This window comes from Cyprinus carpio, unplaced genomic scaffold (genome assembly GCF_018340385.1).
Source record: "Cyprinus carpio isolate SPL01 unplaced genomic scaffold, ASM1834038v1 S000000560, whole genome shotgun sequence".
NCBI lineage: Eukaryota > Metazoa > Chordata > Actinopteri > Cypriniformes > Cyprinidae > Cyprinus > Cyprinus carpio.
In genome coordinates this window covers 1-6834 of record NW_024873296.1, presented here as the reverse complement: position 1 = coordinate 6834, position 6834 = coordinate 1, and the positions used below count along the sequence as shown (strand labels likewise).

The 6834-nt window shown below is 51.5% G+C and overlaps 8 non-coding genes across 8 annotated transcripts; all 8 read left to right on the top strand.

Annotated features, from left to right (window-relative positions):
* The first annotated feature begins 275 nt into the window (after positions 1 to 275).
* Positions 276 to 471, top strand: LOC122142999. Its single transcript, XR_006158916.1, has one exon. It is a non-coding gene; the product is annotated as a U2 spliceosomal RNA (small nuclear RNA).
* A 524-nt stretch (positions 472 to 995) lies between these two features.
* LOC122143002 lies at positions 996 to 1161 on the top strand. The gene has a single exon (XR_006158919.1). It is a non-coding gene; the product is annotated as a U1 spliceosomal RNA (small nuclear RNA).
* A 937-nt stretch (positions 1162 to 2098) lies between these two features.
* On the top strand, positions 2099 to 2289 carry LOC122142998. The gene has a single exon (XR_006158915.1). It is a non-coding gene; the product is annotated as a U2 spliceosomal RNA (small nuclear RNA).
* A 527-nt stretch (positions 2290 to 2816) lies between these two features.
* On the top strand, positions 2817 to 2981 carry LOC122143001. Its single transcript, XR_006158918.1, has one exon. It is a non-coding gene; the product is annotated as a U1 spliceosomal RNA (small nuclear RNA).
* Positions 2982 to 3303: 322 nt separating this feature from the next.
* Positions 3304 to 3496, top strand: LOC122143000. The gene has a single exon (XR_006158917.1). It is a non-coding gene; the product is annotated as a U2 spliceosomal RNA (small nuclear RNA).
* Positions 3497 to 4023: 527 nt separating this feature from the next.
* On the top strand, positions 4024 to 4187 carry LOC122142997. The gene has a single exon (XR_006158914.1). It is a non-coding gene; the product is annotated as a U1 spliceosomal RNA (small nuclear RNA).
* Positions 4188 to 5123: 936 nt separating this feature from the next.
* LOC122143004 lies at positions 5124 to 5314 on the top strand. The gene has a single exon (XR_006158921.1). It is a non-coding gene; the product is annotated as a U2 spliceosomal RNA (small nuclear RNA).
* A 527-nt stretch (positions 5315 to 5841) lies between these two features.
* LOC122143003 lies at positions 5842 to 6007 on the top strand. The gene has a single exon (XR_006158920.1). It is a non-coding gene; the product is annotated as a U1 spliceosomal RNA (small nuclear RNA).
* Positions 6008 to 6834: the final 827 nt, after the last annotated feature.

Below are 6834 nucleotides of genomic sequence, written 5' to 3'. Positions count from 1 at the left end.
CCAGAGAATCTTTCTGTGCTGCCTCTCGTTCGGCTCGAGCCAAGGATTCCGATGACATGAGGCACGTGGCTCTGCGACGAACCGTTTGGGAGTTACGAGCGATGCCGTACTCTCCGCCGCAGCAGAGCCACCGTCGGGCCGATCGGGGCGAGGCTCGGTGACGTTGCAGACGGGGGAGGGTCCTACCGTCCCCCAGCGTTTCAGGTCTCCCCGACTTACCAAAGCCGCGATGGGCGTGGCCATGTCCCGCTTCCTCCCCGCTGCACCATTGCAGCATCGCTTCTCGGCCTTTTGGCTAAGATCAAGTGTAGTATCTGTTCTTATCAGTTTAATATCTGATACGTCCCCTACCCGGGGACTACATATTAAATTGATTTTTGGATCACGGAGCTGGAGCCGGGGCTTGCTCTTGTCCACTCCACGCATTCGGCCCTGGTATTGCAGTGTCTCCAGGAGCGGTGTGCTTCCCTTTTCAGGGATTGCTGCTTATTGTGATGAATAACAGAAAAAGGAATGAGGGCTTTGTCTTGGCTCCCCCTGAGGTCTGCTCTTGCAGATGCCGTGGTTGCTGTTTTATTGAGAGTTCTCCTCGGATGCATCCACCTGAGGTCTTGGAGTCTTTCACTAACGAGCTGATGCATCGAGTCAGGTGTGTTTGGTTAAAGGGAGTCATCTAAAAACATATGAGACCCTTTGTCTGAGACACCCGATTCAGATCTTCGAGTCTCTACTAATGAGCTGATGATCTGAATCAGGTGTGTTTGATTAAGGTGACATAGAACACATTCATGCAGTGTTGGGGGGCCTCCAGGAACGCGGATGGGAAACACTGATCTAAAACCAGGGTTGGGAAGCGTCGGCTCGTGCCAACGCTTGGCAGTTTGCAGGCCAGTAACGGAAGGCAGCCGTCCTTCCTTTGCTAGGGGCGGGGGGTTCACCGTTGATGAGGACGGTAGAGACGGAAATGGTACCTCTGACTGGCCGCCTGGGCCTTCATACTTACCTGGCAGGGGAGACACCACGATCAAGAAGGCGGTTCACCCAGGGCGAGGCTCGTCCATTGCACTCCGGCCGTGCTGACCCCTGCGAACTCCCCAAATGTGGGAAATCTCGACTGCATAATTTATGGTAGCGGGGGACTGCGTTCCGCGCTCTCCCCTGAAAGTGCTGGTTGAAAAAAAGCAGATGGGTTTTTTTTTTCTCCTGATCTTTTTTTTATACAAAGCGTTTGTTCTGGCTTACTTTTCGGGTTCTCAATGATCCAGAGAGCTGTTCAGAATGCTGTTCCGCTATGCTTTGGTATGGGTTGTGCGTGTGTAAAAAAAAAAAAAAAAAGTCACTTGCGCTCTTGAAAAATCGGCCCCTGGTGGGTTCAAATTTCTCACAGACCTCACTTTTCAAGTCGATCGGACTGACTGCTGCCGAGCTGTAGCTGTTTTCATGATTGTTTGGTTGTCCTTTTTCATTTCCTTTTCATTTTTTTTTTCACCTTACAGCGCCACCAAGTGGCCAGTCACAGCACCCTTTTTTCTCCTGACCACAGACTGAGCCCGCGCATAGGCGTGCCGATTTGGGTGAAGTGATCTCATTCCTCTCTGGAGTTACAGCCATTTTAGCAACCTGGGCCACACGACCTTCGAACGTTTTGAGGGCCCCTCGCCAAGGTGGATGGAAATTTCCACTATTTTTGGATGATTATTGACCGTCAGACTCCAGAGAATCTTTCTGTGCTGCTTTGGTTCGGACTGGGCCAAATACCTGGTGCCGGTTTGCAAAAGAAGGTTTTCGACAAAATCCAAAATAGCCGAAAATTTCGCCAGAGCGACCTGCCAATTCGAGACCTGCCTCTCGTTCGGCTCGAGCCAAGGATTCCGATGACATGAGGCACGTGGCTCTGCGACGAACCGTTTGGGAGTTACGAGCGATGCCGTACTCTCCGCCGCAGCAGAGCCACCGTCGGGCCGATCGGGGCGAGGCTCGGTGACGTTGCAGACGGGGGAGGGTCCTACCGTCCCCCAGCGTTTCAGGTCTCCCTGACTTACCAAAGCCGCGATGGGCGTGGCCATGTCCCGCTTCCTCCCCGCTGCACCATTGCAGCATCGCTTCTCGGCCTTTTGGCTAAGATCAAGTGTAGTATCTGTTCTTATCAGTTTAAATATCTGATACGTCCCCTACCGGGGACTACATATTAAATTGATTTTTGGATCACGGAGCTGGAGCCGGGGCTTGCTCTGTCCACTCCACGCATCGGCCTGGTATTGCAGTGTCTCCAGGAGCGGTGTGCTTCCCTTTTCAGGGATTGCTGCTTATTGTGATGAATAACAGAAAAAGGAATGAGGGCTTTGTCTTGGCTCCCCCTGAGGTCTGCTCTTGCAGATGCCGTGGTTGCTGTTTCATTGAGAGTTCTCCTCGGATGCATCCACCTGAGGTCTTGGAGTCTTTCACTAACGAGCTGATGCATCGAGTCAGGTGTGTTTGGTTAAAGGGAGTCATCTAAAACATATGAGACCCTTTGTCTGAGACACCCGATTCAGATCTTCGAGTCTCTACTAATGAGCTGATGATCTGAATCAGGTGCGTTTGATTAAGGTGACATAGAAACACATTCATGCAGTGTTGGGGGGGCCTCCAGGAACGCGGATTGGGAAACACTGATCTAAAACCAGGGTTGGGAAGCGTCGGCTCGTGCCAACGCTTGGCAGTTTGCAGGCCAGTAACGGAAGGCAGCCGTCCTTCCTTTGCTAGGGGCGGGGGTTCACCGTTGATGAGGACGGTAGAGACGGAAATGGTACCTCTGACTGGCCGCCTGGGCCTTCATACTTACCTGGCAGGGGAGACACCACGATCAAGAAGGCGGTTCACCCAGGGCGGAGGCTCGTCCATTGCACTCCGGCCGTGCTGACCCCTGCGAATTCCCCAAATGTGGGAATCTCGACTGCATAATTTATGGTAGTGGGGGACTGCGTTCGCGCTCTCCCCTGAAAGTGCTGGTTGAAAAAAAGCAGATGGGTTTTTTCTCCTGATCTTTTTTTATACAAAGCGTTTGTTCTGGCTTACTTTTCGGGTTCTCAATGATCCAGAGAGCTGTTCAGAATGCTGTGAGCTGTTTTACTTGCGCTCTTGAAAAATCGGCCCCTGGTTTCAAATTTCTCACAGAGACTTTTCAAGTCGACTCGGACGACTGCTGCCGAGCTGAGCTGTTTTCAGACGGTTTGGGGTCCTACCATCCCCCAGCGTTTCAGGTCTTCCTCCCCGCTGCGTCTTAGCAGCATCGCTTTTCGGCCTTTTGGCTAAGATCACAGCATCGCTTTTCGGCCTTTTGGCTAAGATCAAGTGTAGTATCTGTTCTTATCAGTTTTAATATCTGATACGTCCCCTACCCGGGGACTACATATTAAAATTGATTTTTGGATCACGGAGCTGGAGCCGGGGCTTGCTCTGTCCACTCCACGCATCGGCCTGGTATTGCAGTGTTTCCAGGAACGGTGTGCTTCCCTTTTCAGGGATTGCTGCTTATTGTGATGAATAACAGAAAAAGGAATGAGGGCTTTGTCTTGGCTCCCCCTGAGGTCTGCTCTTGCAGATGCCGTGGTTGCTGTTTTATTGAGAGTTCTCCTCGGATGCATCCACCTGAGGTCTTGGAGTCACTCACTAACGAGCTGATGCATCGAGTCAGGTGTGTTTGGTTAAAGGGAGTCATCTAAAACATATGAGACCCTTTGTCTGAGACACCCGATTCAGATCTTCGAGTCTCTACTAATGAGCTGATGATCTGAATCAGGTGTGTTTGATTAAGGTGACATAGAACACATTCATGCAGGGTTGGCGGGGCCTCCAGGAACGCGGATTGGGAAACACTGATCTAAAACCAGGGTTGGGAAGCGTCGGCTCGTGCCAACGCTTGGCAGTTTGCAGGCCAGTAACGGAAGGCAGCCGTCCTTCCTTTGCTAGGGGCGGGGGGTTCACCGTTGATGAGGACGGTAGAGACGGAAATGGTACCTCTGACTGGCCGCCTGGGCCTTCATACTTACCTGGCAGGGGAGACACCATGATCAAGAAGGCGGTTCACCCAGGGCGAGGCTCGTCCATTGCACTCCGGCCGTGCTGACCCCTGCGAATTCCCCAAATGTGGGAATCTCGACTGCATAATTTATGGTAGTGGGGGACTGCGTTCGCGCTCTCCCCTGAAAGTGCTGGTTGAAAAAAGCAGATGGGTTTTTTCTCCTGATCTTTTTTTATACAAAGCGTTTGTTCTGGCTTACTTTTCGGGTTCTCAATGATCCAGAGAGCTGTTCAGAATGCTAATGCTGTGAGTGTTTGGTATGGGTTGTGCGTGTGTAAAAAAAAAAAAAAAGTCACTTGCGCTCTTGAAAAATCGGCCCCTGGTGGGTTCAAATTTCTCACAGACCTCACTTTTCAAGTCGATCGGACTGACTGCTGCCGAGCTGTAGCTGTTTTCATGATTGTTTGGTTGTCCTTTTTCATTTCCTTTTCATTTTTTTTTTCACCTTACAGCGCCACCAAGTGGCCAGTCACAGCACCCTTTTTTTCTCCTGACCACAGACTGAGCCCGCGCATAGGCGTGCCGATTTGGGTGAAGTGATCTCATTCCTCTCTGGAGTTACAGCCATTTTAGCAACCTGGGCCACACGACCTTCGAACGTTTTGAGGGCCCCTCGCCAAGGTGGATGGAAATTTCCACTTTTTTTGGATGATTATTGACCGTCAGACTCCAGAGAATCTTTCTGTGTTGCTGCAAAAGAAGGTTTTCGACAAAATCCAAAATACCCGGTTTGCAAAAGAAGGTTTTCGACAAAATCCAAAATAGCCGAAAATTTCGCCAGAGCGACCTGCCAATTCGAGACCTGCCTCTCGTTCGGCTCGAGCCAAGGATTCCGATGACATGAGCCACACTCCCCTCCGACGAAACCGTTTGGGAGTTACGAGCGATGCCGTACTCTCCGCCGCAGCAGAGCCACCGTCGGGCCGATCGGGGCGAGGCTCGGTGACGTTGCAGACGGGGGAGGGTCCTACCGTCCCCCAGCGTTTCAGGTCTCCCTGACTTACCAAAGCCGCGATGGGCGTGGCCATGTCCCGCTTCCTCCCCGCTGCACCATTGCAGCATCGCTTCTCGGCCTTTTGGCTAAGATCAAGTGTAGTATCTGTTCTTATCAGTTTAATATCTGATACGTCCCCTACCCGGGGACTACATATTAAATTGATTTTTGGATCACGGAGCTGGAGCCGGGGCTTGCTCTGTCCACTCCACGCATCGGCCTGGTATTGCAGTGTCTCCAGGAGCGGTGTGCTTCCCTTTTCAGGGATTGCTGCTTATTGTGATGAATAACAGAAAAAGGAATGAGGGCTTTGTCTTGGCTCCCCCTGAGGTCTGCTCTTGCAGATGCCGTGGTTTGCTGTTTTTCATGAGAGTTCTCCTCGGATGCATCCACCTGAGGTCTTGGAGTCTTTCACTAACGAGCTGATGCATCGAGTCAGGTGTGTTTGGTTAAAGGGAGTCATCTAAAACATATGAGACCCTTTGTCTGAGACACCCGATTCAGATCTTCGAGTCTCTACTAATGAGCTGATGATCTGAATCAGGTGTGTTTGATTAAGGTGACATAGAACACATTCATGCAGTGTTGGGGGGCCTCCAGGAACGCGGATTGGGAAACACTGATCTAAAACCAGGGTTGGGAAGCGTCGGCTCGTGCCAACGCTTGGCAGTTTGCAGGCCAGTAACGGAAGGCAGCCGTCCTTCCTTTGCTAGGGGCGGGGGTTCACCGTTGATGAGGACGGTAGAGACGGAAATGGTACCTCTGACTGGCCGCCTGGGCCTTCATACTTACCTGGCAGGGGAGACACCATGATCAAAGAAGGCGGTTCACCCAGGGCGAGGCTCGTCCATTGCACTCCGGCCGTGCTGACCCCTGCGAATTCCCCAAAATGTGGGAATCTCGACTGCATAATTTATGGTAGTGGGGGACTGCGTTCGCGCTCTCCCCTGAAAATTGCTGGTTGAAAAAAAAGCAGATGGGTTTTTTCTCCTGATCTTTTTTTATACAAAGCGTTTGTTCTGGCTTACTTTTCGGCGTTCTCAATGATCCAGAGAGCTGTTCAGAATGCGAGCCTATGCTTGGTATGGGTTAAAAAAAAAAAAAAAAAAAAAAAAAAGTCACTTGCGCTCTTGAAAAATCGGCCCCTGGTGGGTTCAAATTTCTCACAGACCTCACTTTTCAAGTCGATCGGACTGACTGCTGCCGAGCTGTAGCTGTTTTCATGTCTGTTTGGTTGTGCAGTTTCATTTCCTTTTCATTTTTTTTCAGCTTGCAGCGCCACCAAGTGGCCAGACGCAGCACCCTTTTTTCTCCTGACCACAGACTGAGCCCGTGCATAGGCGTGCCGATTTGGGTGAAGTGATCTCATTCCTCTCTGGAGTTACAGCCATTTTAGCAACCTGGGCCACACGACCTTCGAACGTTTTGAGGGCCCCCCTCGCCAAGGTGGATGGAAATTTCCACTTTTTTTGGATGATTATTGACCGTCAGACTCCAGAGAATCTTTCTGTGCTGCTTTGGTTCGGACTGGGCCAAATACCTGGTGCCGGTTTGCAAAAGAAGGTTTTCGACAAAATCCAAAATAGCCGAAAATTTCGCCAGAGCGACCTGCCAATTCGAGACCTGCCTCTCGTTCGGCTCGAGCCAAGGATTCCGATGACATGAGGCACGTGGCTCTGCGACGAACCCGTTTGGGAGTTACGAGCGATGCCGTACTCTCCCGCCGCAGCAGAGCCACCGTCGGGCCGATCGGGGCGAGGCTCGGTGACGTTGCAGA